This window comes from Rhinolophus sinicus, chromosome 1 (assembly GCF_057876585.1).
Source record: "Rhinolophus sinicus isolate RSI-liver-muscle chromosome 1, RSI-T2T, whole genome shotgun sequence".
NCBI classification, from domain to species: domain Eukaryota; kingdom Metazoa; phylum Chordata; class Mammalia; order Chiroptera; family Rhinolophidae; genus Rhinolophus; species Rhinolophus sinicus.
The window spans coordinates 55,534,117-55,547,251 of record NC_142501.1 but is presented as its reverse complement, the minus strand read 5'-3'; the positions used below and the strand labels follow the sequence as shown (position 1 = coordinate 55,547,251).

Sequence of the window (13,135 nt, the reverse complement as noted above, 5' to 3'; positions counted from 1 at the left end):
TACCCAGGGCACCTCCTACCCAGATTCCCGTGTTGCTACTTTCCTAACTTTAAAAGTTTGTTTTCTACTTAACAGGAGTGTTTTAGTATCTCTGAGGGTTGTGTCATAATAAGTGTAGGTTTGTGGGGTGTGCAGTTTTCTCAAGCTCACTTCATTCCTGTGTTTAAAAACTTTGCAATAGCGTAATTCTTATAAAGACATCCGTCTTTATAGGTATTCTAAGCACAGAAAAAATATACTGAACTGAAGTTTATTTTGTTAAATGTGTGTTTACTCACTCATATTCTTGAAGAATTGTTAAATGGATGGTTGCAGTTAGTTCAGTAGCATATGTTATATTTTTTAAATGGTGTAAATAAAATGGACACATATTTCAGGAAAGTGAACCATTTTCAGTTTCTTCCTCTGTGTCCAGACCCAGAAGCTAATGATATGTCATAATATCTCAGGGTTAGGGCTGGGGAAATCAAATATAATTCGTACTTAAACATGGAGGATGTAAGGTAAGTGGAGACTATTGCGAAATGTAACATGACTGTAAGAAAAGAAACTAAAGAAAAGTTTGGCAGCTATACTAAGTAGTCTTACCAGTTTGTTCTTAATTCTGTACAGAAAAATGACTAGCCTTTTGCCCTTTCATAGTCGTGTATTATTTAATAATGAATTAAACTAATACAGCAAATTAATGCATAACATCTTTGCTATTGCATAGGTTTGTCTTTTACATTTCTTCTCTTTTTCTTTTACTTTTGAGAAGCAAAATAATGTCTGAAATACTAGTAAAGCTGTTACATGAAAAGAGACCAGTATATGTTGCTTTGTATTAACCTTTGGTTTTCAGCAACCATTGCAGCTTTTTCTCCTGGCCAGGAAGTTGCCCCTGCAGCACACTGAGACCAATTAATTACTGGTCCTTTAAAAGCATTACTTACTGAATTGGGTTGCAGTTTTTCACATTCAGAACATTCCTATTGGACATTCAGACATTTCACAGTTTGCCTGGCAGCAGCACACACACACACAAATCCAATGAGATAGCAAAGTCCCTTGTTTTATTCTTCCATCCTAGATAGAGTTTGTGATGGCTCTGATTTGGGCTTTATTAAATGCAAGATTATTTTTTTCTCATTAGTGTTAACACATAGCAGAAAGCCTAGAGAGTGCTCATCGTTAAATTTGTGGGTCAGAGATTACATCCTGTGATAATTTCAGTGTTGTAATTTTTAAGCATTTTTGTTTACCATTGCTTTGAAATGTTAATGGATACCGTTACTGTATCTCATTTCTTTTTCCTTTCCCCACTTCCAATCCAAAATGAAAGTAGTTTTTTCAATCAACTCTTAAGCTACTATTTTGTCTCAAGTAAAGTCCCTGGCTCTGCCTGAACACAGCTGCCCTGAAGTTCTCACAAGTTATTGTTTTGTGCATGTCAAGACTGAGTTTTTCCTAGGCTGCAGTAGGAAGGAGTCAGTATTACTGCAGCCTCCTACCCCCGTCTGACAAGGAGGAGCCTTCTCCTTGCGAGGAAGTTTTGGGTGGAGCAAATACCATTGCCATATAAATGTCTAATAAAGACAGTCCTCTTCTTGAGACTAGTTGGCAGGCTGACATATAATTGTCCCTTATTCCTTGATAAACTAAAGTTAAGGTGCAGATGTTTCTTTGAGAAAAACAAATACAGCATTCATTTAAAAAGAGAATGCATTAATTCCTTTTGTTGTTTTCTCTGAAAATGTTACTATTATTTTAGAGTTCATGAAGTCTTCCATTTCTTTAGAACTATGTCAAAGAAAACAATTTTTAAGTTTCTCATTTTTGAACGTCCCCTTCCCCTAACAGGCTTCTTTTGGGATCAAGTATAGTCATGAAATGTGAAAAGGGATTATATTTGGAATTCCTGAGGGGATGGTCTTTTAACTTCGAATGCTATAAGGAAAAGATCCTCACTTTACAGATACCTTGTCCCATTTTGGAGCTCTACTTTTAGAACATTCTTTACATTGTGCTGAAGCTCTTTAGTTCTGCTATCTAAAGCTATAATAAATAAACCTAATTCCTGTCAACATGGTAGCCCTTCAAATATTTGATGACAGTTATGTCTTGTTAAGGCTTCTGTTACTGGAGTAAATATCCCAAGTTCTTTCAGCCATTCCTTAAATGACATTTTTAATGAAGTTCAGGTCCCTCATCAACTTAGCTGCTTAAGTTTTTAGGGCTTCTTATCTAGAGCTGAATATAACATCTCAGATAGAATCAGATCAATACAAAACGTACAGGGGAAAGTGGCCTTTTTTTTTTTTCTACTCTATACCTCTATTCTTAAAACCTAAGATCACAATAATTTATGTAATTGATTTTTTAAATGTAATTGAGGACTTTACATTTATCCTTGTAATTGTCATCTTGTTAGTTTGGGCTTATTGTTTTAGCTTGCTAATGTTATTTAGCCTCTTGGGTATTCCTCATATCTTTGTGTCACTGATAGATAAATTTGATAAACACAACATGATAGACATAATACCTATGTTTTTGTTTTAGGACACTGGTAAAAACATATAGGAGTGGAGCAATGTTACAATACCAACACACTATTATTAGGTTGATATTAACCCATTATTCAACCTTTTGGGTAAAATTCAGTTGTGAATCCACCTACTGTTTTATCATCTAACCTATATTTCCTATAAAGTTTTAAGAGGTACCTTGTTGAAATCTAAATATAATCTGTTTCTGACTTATTCCTGAGCTCCTAGGCTAGAGACCCTGTCAAAAAGAAAATGAAGTTAGACATTAGTTATTGTTTAGCTGTCCTATGCTAGTGTTTATACATCACTACATTACTTGCCAGTTGTTCATAAGCCATCTATTTAATATTTTATAATCTTCTTGGGAAACAATATTTCATCAGTCTGTAATTTCTGGACTCCGCCTCCTCTGCCCGCTAGTTTTTTTAAGTATGATTTTCCCTCCATTTCCAAGACTTCTGGTCCTGCTCTCCCCATTTTTTAAATGGGTATAGAACAATTAACAGTGTGTCTTTACAGTTGCATGCTTTTTGTCATCAGATGAAATTCTGTTTTGTAAACTATTTTAGGAAGGAACGTTATTCCCTGAACATTATAAGTTACACATTAAAGAATTAAACTATTGTCCACATAACAGTTATATTGTAGTTTTCCGTAATATTGACATCTCCCATTTAGACCTAACTTCATTTTCTGTTTGGAATAAAAACCTACACCACCTGTTAAAAAAAAATGCACACACAATTGTCATTTATAATTATAGTTTATTGGTGTGGTGATCTAAGTCTGTCATGCTATGTGCTGTAGGTGAAATGGTGCTACAAATAAGAACATCAGACACATCTCTAAGGACTAAAACTTTTTGTTGGCAGCCGCAGCTTTTCTATGTTAATTTTAGACCTGATAGTTGAATTTATGTTTGAGCAATTTTAGCTGATAAATGCATTTTTCAAAGCACCTTCCTCTTTTGGGGTTTTAATTTTTACTTTCGTTTTTAGAAAATTGCAAATTGTGAATGTAAATGTTCATGTGGAATAAAGTAGCATGCTTTTAGGGACAAGATACATTTTCTTTCTCATGCATCTGAGATTGTTTAATTATGAATTCTCCTGGAAAGCAGAAGGATAGACTTCATGACCCCTCAAGGTCCTTTCCATTCCCAACATTCATAAATAGAAGCTCAGATCAAGGAACTTACTATTGAAGAAACAGGAAGAAAAATAGACTGTAAATAAAATGAAATTGAAATGGTTCTACTGACCCACTGGGAATGGATAAACAAAAAGTAAGGAACATAAATGACTAGATATAATAACTCTTTTGAGCCAAAAACAAAACAAAAATCATCAACAACAAATATTTTGCATTGAGTCATTTTTCATGTCTTAAAATATTTTATCATGACATTTTCTCTTCAGAATTTCCCTGGTGGACACTTTGTGTTGAAAGAATGTTGTTGTTGTTTTTCTGTTAAATCATAGTGTTTTGTTTGTTTTCCTTTACTCGTTTGTCCTTTTGTTCAGAAACTTTTAAAATCTGAATAATATACTCCCTGCCTATAGCAAAATTCAGTTCAGTTTGAAAGTAAACAGATACTGTATGGCTTTCTTGGAGAGGAAGGATGAGTGTTACAATTCAGGAAGTTTTTATGAAAAGATAAATTTATCTAATTTAAAAGCTTTGTAGGCAGACGTCTAGGAAAGATTCACGATTAAGCCAAAGGTGAATTACTACATTAGTCTTATGAGGGATATAAGGGTTCTTAATAGAACAAAACTCACTACAAATTCATGACTTCACTTTGTTAGTTTTTTTCATCTTTGGGTAATTTTAATCCTAAATATTCTCATACGTTTGAAACGCAAGTGTGCAAAAAGTTTCTCTTTTCTATTCAGTACTGCATTTATCTTTAATAAATATCAACTTATGAAAGTCTAACAGGAGCCAAGATTTAGCTTAAAAAGTCACTTTGTGAGCTTGTGGCTCAGGCCTCTGTAGGGACAGGGTTGTTCTGCCGTAGCCTCACCTTCTCACAAAACCCAACTTGCTTTCTTTGAGTGGATTACTTATTAATATCTTCTTATCTGGTATAGTGCTTCTTTCTGACATAGTGGACAGAGGAAATATATATACTAAATTGGTCAAATTTTATTTGGGCCTCAAAATTTACTATGCAGTAGAAAAATTACATTTTTTTCAGATTAAAAAAATAAAGCATGAGCATTTTTTTTTTTTTTTGAAACAGGAATATGCCTGACTATAAAAACAGGAAAATTTATTGAATATAACATATTATTGCTGTAAATTATTTGTGTTGGCACCAAATTTCTTGCCAGTAATGTTTATTTAAGCTTTATCAAACTTGAGTAACACCATGTTGGTTTTATTTAACATGGTTTTTCTGGTATTTCTGGTACTAACGTCTCCTGTAGCACCATTTTCTTTAATTTATTTTTTAAAGTTTTAGTCAAGGAGTAGTTTGCTAATATTTTGTACATTTATGTTTGGGATTTGTTTTAGAGATCATACTTTATCTGAAAATGAGTAGGAAAAAAACCAAAACACAACGTTAGATTTTGACAGCCTACAGTTTCCAGGAAATTTTCTACTTCTAAAATGCGTATTGAGACCAAACATAGATAGGTATAATGTTCTTTCTTTATTTCTAACTCTGCTTCCTGCTGTCACTTTACAAGTTGTTGCTTCTTTGTTTTTACTTTGTTAACCTTTCTAAGATAGCTCAAAATAGTTCCTTGAATCCTCCAAAAGCCTAGAGAGACTTCAAGCTCTAGTCAAGTAGTTGCCTATATGAAGCTGCTTCCAGATAGATTCTAAGCTTTGGCCATGTGTTGCCTAACTTATGATTCAGTCTAATTCTCACTCCCATCTGTTTTCAGTCGTTTGCTACAAAACTATTTGGTCTATTTAAGCTGGCTCCTTTCTGTAAAACCTGTCTCTGCATGTCTGAGCCTGAAATCCAGAAATTATTTTTAACCTTCTCTTTGATTGATCAATCCACAGTACTCTACTTTTTTTGTATTTCTTAAAGCAGTGGGTGTCAAACTACTTTTGGTCTCAGTACCCACGCCTTTATACTCTTAAAAATTGAGGACTCCAAAAAGCTTTTGTTTATCTTGGTTATATCTATTGATATTTAGCGTATTAGAAATTACAATGGAGAAATTTTTAAAATATGTATTTATTTTAAAATAGCAACTTAAATAGCTGTGTATATACTTTCAAAAAAAATTAAGGGAAGAGCTTCAAATCGCTTTAATGTCTGGCTTAATGGAAAACAGCTGGATACTCATATCTGCTTCTGCATTCAATCTGTTACAATATGTTGTTTTAGTTGAAGTCTATGAGGAAAACCTGGGCTCACACAGATGTGTAATAGGATAAGGAAAGATTCTTTTTCAGATAATTGTAGATAGTCTTTCTTCTTTGATACTACACCAAAACCCTAAAAGTGATAGTTTCTTAAAGGTTAGCTCTTATGTAGAATCTGAAACCACATCTGTAAACTTTAAATACTTTATTATATTAAAATGCATTGGCCTGTCTTGCCCTTTAAATAGATCTTTTACCCCTGAGGATTTGAATATCCATGAATCCTCTGAAAGGGTCTCCAGGATGTATAGGGACCCTGGGAGTCCACTTTGAGAACTGCTGTCTTATAGTACCAAACTTGAAAAATACAGCTGTTTACTATATAGAGGGAATAGATACTCTTTCCACCCATTTTGGTTCTCAAAGGGTGGGCTTCTGACCATTTGTGTCAGAATTACCCAGGGTTCTTTTTAAAGTGTAAATTCTTGGATCTCAAAGGCAAGAGAATCCAGGAGGCCTAGGAATCTGTATTTTTACAAGGTGCCCAGGTGAATGTGCTAAAGACGAGAACTCTGGGGTAACTTAACCTTATTTTAAGAAAACCTAATTTCTAAAAATTGAAAAGTCAAAAAGAAATTAGTACTTGAAGTCACATTATAAAAGTCCTTATTAACAATTAAAATACACACTGACAGTTGTCATAATTGGGATATCTGAATTAACCGTGTATTTTAATTAATAATATTATAAATACCAAGAGTTGGTAACTAAGACCAGATAGTAAATATGATAGACTTTGCAGGTGTGAGGTCTTTGTTGTAACTACTCAAATCTGCCACTGTAGCGCAAAAGTAGCCATAGACAACATGCAGAAAATAAGTGTGTGCCCATAAAACTTTATTTATGGACACTAAAGTTTGAATTTCATACAATTTTCACGTGTCACAAAATATTGTTTTGATTTTTTCCAAGCATTTAAAAATTGTAAAAACCATTCTTAGCTTGTGGACCATACAAAAACAGATGGCCAAAATAAACAAAACTCATCGATACAGACAGCAATATGGTGTTTACCAGAGGCGAAAGGGGACGGGGGTGGAGGGTGGGGGTGGAAAGGGTAAAGGGGTCAAATATACGGTGACGGAAGGAGGCTAAACTTTGGGTGATGAGCACACGATGCAATCTACAGATGATAACATTATAATATTATACACTTGAAACTTACATAATCTTACTAACCAGTGTTACCCCAACAAATTTAATTGTTAAAAAAACAGGTGGCCATCAGGATTTGACCGATGGGCTAAAGTTTGCCAATCCTTGATACAGATTATAACTGAATTATGAATTTTATAACTATAATAAAAATATACCTAGTTTTAAAACTATGAACATTATTTAATTTTCCTAGACAAAAATAATACTCCAAGAACCTGCAGTCCCTCAAATTGCTGTTTCTGAACATTCATTTATATAATAAACCTATAGGAAACACCTATTGTGTGTAAACTTTTGGAAATACATGATTCAGATAGCAGTAATTATATAATATGCAAGTTGTCATACAACTTATGACATAGTTATAAAACTCATAGGAGTTAGAAAAACCACAGTTATGCGGTGCCCATTTCTGTATCTTATTTAGGGTATGTGAGAATAGGTAACTAGCATTCAGGCCAGCCTCCACCTCTTGACTCATCCTTTGCCTATTTTTTTTTTGTAACTCTCTACCATAGTTTCCAAGTCTGTTAGTTAGCAAAATGCTTTACAAAACCCCTGATATAAAACAATAAGGCTAATTAATATATAAGATTATAAGATTATAGTAGTATATATGCTTTCTATATAATCCTTTTGGGGCTACTGATTTACCTACTAATGAAATAGTGTATGCTAAACTGTTTTTAGGCTAAATAATACAGTGGAAAATGAACCCAGAACTTCGGAACAGAAATTTCAATTCTAAATAATTTACTACCTAGTAAAATGTGAGTCGTCTTTGTTTTCTGGGGTTCATACAACCTGCATTATAGTTTCATAGTTCATATGTTTATTGGAATCTTTTTTAAGTCAGTTTTCTAGATATTGTAATGCACGTCACAGTGGCGTTGAGTATTCTATGGAGAATAAAATGTTGAAACTGCTGTGATGTAGAGCTTCAGTGTTTGTACTTTTTGCTTAGCAGCAGCTAAATTATCTTGGAGTCTAAAACTTGGTATCTAAAGTTGTGTTCTTGTAAGAGAGCTGATTGTGTATGATTTCTTTTTTAATCATAAGATAATGTAGCCCATAGAGCTTTGCTTGGGTTCCTGTCTAAATTTTTTAGCTTATTTATAGGTGAGCTGAAAGGCATTTAGTACCTGCTGTGCTTGGTTTCAATTCTCTTTATACCCTTTGCAATAGATGGTTAGGGCAATTTCTAAGTGTTTAATATAAGTAATACTCCTTGTTAGGGAGCATTCATGGGGTTCTGAAAATGTGTCCTTGAAGGCAACAAAGGAGGAACTATCTTGAACTGCTTGATTTACCTTGTGTATCGAAATGTTTAAGTTTCCACCATGTCTATTTCTATATGAAACTATTAGATTATAATTTTAGAAAGTTTTTTTGGTAGTCCATTTAGAACATTGACAGTTGGTTCTGTTACTTTGTAGTAGAGAATGAACAACTTTGTATGATTTATAAATATACTGTTCAGTGCTTTAAAATAGTCTAACAGATATAGATAGGCCTTTTTAAAAACTCATAGATGTATTTTTTTAAGTCATGCTGATTGACATAGTTTTTTATTAGTAGATTATATTATATATCTTTTGATTTATTAAGGGCAACCTGTGATCATTGTAGAGACTTTGAAAAATACTGAAAAAAAAAAAAAAAAAAAGAAAAATACTGAAGTACAAAGAAGAAAATAAAATCACCTGGAATTCTGTTATCGAGAGATAATCATTATTAACGTTTGATATTAATTTCCTCATCTTTTTCTATGCTTATTTTGTTTGCTTTTTTATAATTTGGAATTATGGAACATATTCAATTTTATATCCCGTTTTTCCTCCCACTTAATGTATAGCATTTTCTCATGTCATTAGCTTTCAGAAACATTCTTAACAACTGAAATATAGTCTATTGTAAGGCAATATCTCTTAATTTATATTTATCTGTTCTTAAACATTTAATTTAACTCCCGTTTTATTTTTGTTATAAAGATGACTATGATGAACATTTTAATATATAAATGGTCTATGTTCCTGGTTTTAGCCTCAGAATAAAGTCCTGGAAGAATGATTCGTTCCAAGAATGCAAAGCGTTTTAAGACACTTAATATAAATATTGACAGGTTGCTTTCCAGAAAGATTGTCCTAATTTGTATTCCCAAAAGTCCTATATTAATTAAGGTGCCCTTTCTGCAGCATTCTTGATTAGCATTCTTTTATACTTGAAAATATAGCTTAACAGCTCTGGCCTAGGTTTTGTTTTCAAGGGTCAATTAAGAGTTAACTTGACAAATACCTCCCTCCTCCCCATTTTTAACACTATAACCAAAAACTATAGAGCTTCCTCTATATTATTTGGATAAGAAAAGCATAGAATTGGTTGGCTGAGGTCACATAAAATACTTTAGGTACAAAGTATGTAGTTGAAAATATGTATTTAAACTGCAGCTTAACCATGTATAACTTTAAATACATAAATACCTGCGTAGGGATTGTTTTGTGGTCCCAGCAGCTTGCTGCAAAAACTTGAAGATCAGTGTTAAATTTCAGCAAAGTATACTTGAATATCAACTTCAGATTAAATCAATAGATGTTTATTGAACATAAACTGTGTTGTGAGAGGAAAGGATTCCAGAAGTTTTAAGCTAGGTGTCTATATTCTACCCCGTTCCCCTTTGGCCACAGATAATACAGCCATTTCCTTTTTATTCATGAAACTAAAGGAGTCTGCTCCTAGTCACTGACACATTGCTATTTCATTTCTTTCATAGGATTATTTGCTATTAATCTAAAATGATTTTGGTTGTTTACTTGCTTAGAATTTGTCTTTTCCTTTTAGACTATAAGCACTTTGAGGGTAGAAACCTTGTCTGTGTCATTCACTGTTGAATTATGGGGCCTAGAGCATATGGTAAGCACTGAAGAAAATATTCAGTGAATTAAAGAATTTTAAAACTGAGTAAATTTACTTTTTGGTCCATAAAGTAAATTGTGGTTATTAGTTTCAAACTTCTTCCCTGTCAAATCTTTTATCAAGACTGTTAACCCCTCTTTTTTGTACTCTTGTCCATACTCTGGAATTGCTAGCAGAACAATTGGATAAATGACTATAAAGAATAAACGAAATAGCAAGGGATCTAATATGAACACTCATCACCTCTGACTAATTGAATTTATAAATTAAGCCATCATTCCTACTACTTAGCTGGCATCTTTCATTCCAGATGACAAAGATTCTTTGCTTGTCCAAATTTTAGTCAGGCTCCTGAGCCTTCTTTTAGGTCCATCAGTGTACTTCCTTGTAAAAATCCAATTTTAGCAAGAACCCCCATATCTGATCACCCTTATATCTGATCAGGTTCTTCATCCTCCACCATTCCCCAGGTGATAATCTGATCACCCTGACCTGTCTTCAGCAAGAATCCTGTTAGGTCGGTTTAGCCAGAATCCCCCTTTCCCTGATGTTTCTTCTTAGTAATTTTCCATCCACTGACCCCTCACTCTGGTGCTTGCCTATAAATTCCCACTTGCCCATGCTGTATTTGGATTTAAGCCGGTTCTATATGGAGGTCTCTTTTCCACTATTGCAATAGTCCTGAATAAAATCTGTTTTTTACCACTTTATTGCCCAGCTCTGATTTTTCTTTGACACGTGTGAGTTATACTTGTTTTTTTTTTTTTTTTTTTTTTTTTTTGCAAAGGCCTGTTTTCTTTTCTTTTCTTTCTTCTTCTTTTTTTTAATGTCCACTTTTCCTGGCACTTAGTAGTCCCTTAGTAACGTTTTTTGAATGAATGAATGATAGCTAGTCTGAACCCCTACTAGATTTTTATGAAATCTTTGATATTTATGGTACATATGCCCTTCTCATTTTTTGTATCTAGCAATATCTGCTTTTTGTTACTAGTAACCTGAGAACAGACCCATGGGTGTGTTTGTACATGGCTTTTATTTCTTACTGAAAGTTGGGACATCTTATTAACATCAGTTGGTTGCTAAAGAAATAATCCCATCACAACCAGGTCCAGAGAATTGACTGTGGACCTCAGTGACAGACTCCATCTTCATCTTATTTAGAAAAAAAAAAGGTGGGTAGATACACATATACATAGAGAATCAATTTTTTTATTTGTACATTGATTATTTTAGGTTATTCCTCTAGGCTCTGACAAAACTGACAGATTTTATGAAATTATCCCAGTTATTAAAAATCATTCTCTAAACCTTCGATTTTCTTCACTTGTCTCCCAGCATTTGGATAACTTTCTCTATTTTGAGTAGATACTAATTTTATCATATATGCATTCTGGTCACTGTGTACTTGAGCCTGTTCCTTGGCTGACTTGGCCTCTAGGACAGCCTCTTTATGTATCTTTGTTTTCCTGTTCTAAGATCTCCATTGAAGGGATCTCACTTCCCCTTGGAAATGTCTCTAGATGTGTTTCCATGGTCTGTCATGTACTGCTTAGTTCTGTAAAATGCTTGAGTTTCATGCTGAAGATCACGAAGCAGACGACAGACTGAGTGGATGCCCAGACGTGCGATCTGCTTGTCAAACAGTCCAGTTACAAATGGGCTGTGAGTTAAATTCCAGTGAATGGCAGCATCATTATTCAAGATTTCACCTTTTGTCTCAGTTTGTTTATGCTACAGATATGTGTTGCTTTTTTGTGTTTGAGAGGGCATCAATTTGACCTCTCATAGAGATTTGTTTAAAGTATCAGATAGAAATAAGCAATGGCGTTCTTTATATGTAATGATGCAACAGACTGGGGATGAAGAATTTTTTTAAAAAAAATGTTAGCTGGAAATTTTTTAAAGTGGTAGGACAGATCATTATTTTTGTTGTTAAATATTTGATTTTTAAAAAATACAAATCACTTTAAAGTGAAAAGGCAAGAATGACGGAAAAGAAAAGGGGCAAGAAATTGAGGGAATGATTTAAGAATAATTGTAGGTATTTAAGAAAGAGGGCCTCCTTCCTCCCATTGTGATCTCTCCTTAGTGAAAATGGCAAACAAAAGCCAGCAATTGGGAAGGAAGCAGGAAATCCTAGTTAGTGACTGTCAGATTAGAATATTTAAGAGCCATAAAAATGCTTCTGTTAAATTTTAATGCTTTGCCTCCCCCCTTTAAATTGCTTTTAGAAAGTCATGATTTTTCATTTCTATTTCCTAGTAAGGATGCAATTAAATAAAATGTGGAAGGCTTATATTGTGATGTGATTGTACAAAACCTGGTTAAATTTTGAATTTTGTGATTTGAGGGAAACCATTCCAGAATTTATTTAACCTCTTCCTGTGCCAGTGATGCTACCCCACTCCATGGCCAGGACCCTTTCCCTCCTTTAGGTAGAAAACTAAGAAAAGTTAGTCACAAATAACAGAGCCAAGGTAAAAAGAAATGCCGCTTGGTCCTTGTATCTACTCTATTTTTTGTGGTTTACTTTTTGGTAAATATATTAGAGGACCTTGTTGAAATAAAGTTTTCATTTCGTGATTATACTAGGAAAGCAGGTTCTGGGGATTAGGAAGTGAAATTATCTCCAGCACAACATTTATTAGGATTTTTTCCAAAGATAAGTTGCTTTCCAGAAATGTTTTGAGTTTTCAGCCATAATGGCCTTGGTCTTTGCATTTATTTACTTCTATTTATTTTTTGCACTATGTCTAGTTCCAGAAAGTGCTAAAAAATCATGTATTTAAACCAGAAAACCCCCTTGTCCTGGGGCTATGTGAAGAAGAATAAAGCTCTCATTTTCCCAGTGCCCAATCATCAGTTTGAGCTGGCTCTCCTAGGAAGAGAATTTATTGAAGCAATTTATCCTGGCTAAATGTGATATAAATCTGTGTACACCTATGTACATACAGGCTCTCTTCCATTACAGCAATGCTGTAGCATCAGTTTCTTCATAGTTGGACCCTGAAAGATGACTAAGAAGCCTTTTGTATTTTACAGGGCATCCCACAATTTTAAACACCGATAAGTTGTGGAATTACTGACCAGACTACCAGAAATACTGGTTTCCAACCCCAGAGTGAGTCTTGCAAGAGTCGGAGAGATAT

The 13,135-nt window shown here is 33.8% G+C and overlaps 1 protein-coding gene across 5 annotated transcripts in view; it reads left to right on the top strand.

The window, feature by feature from the left end:
- LOC109443728 (cyclic AMP-dependent transcription factor ATF-7) overlaps positions 1 to 13,135 on the top strand; it is a 72,948-nt gene that overhangs the window by 1,253 nt on the left and 58,560 nt on the right. The window lies entirely within an intron of this gene.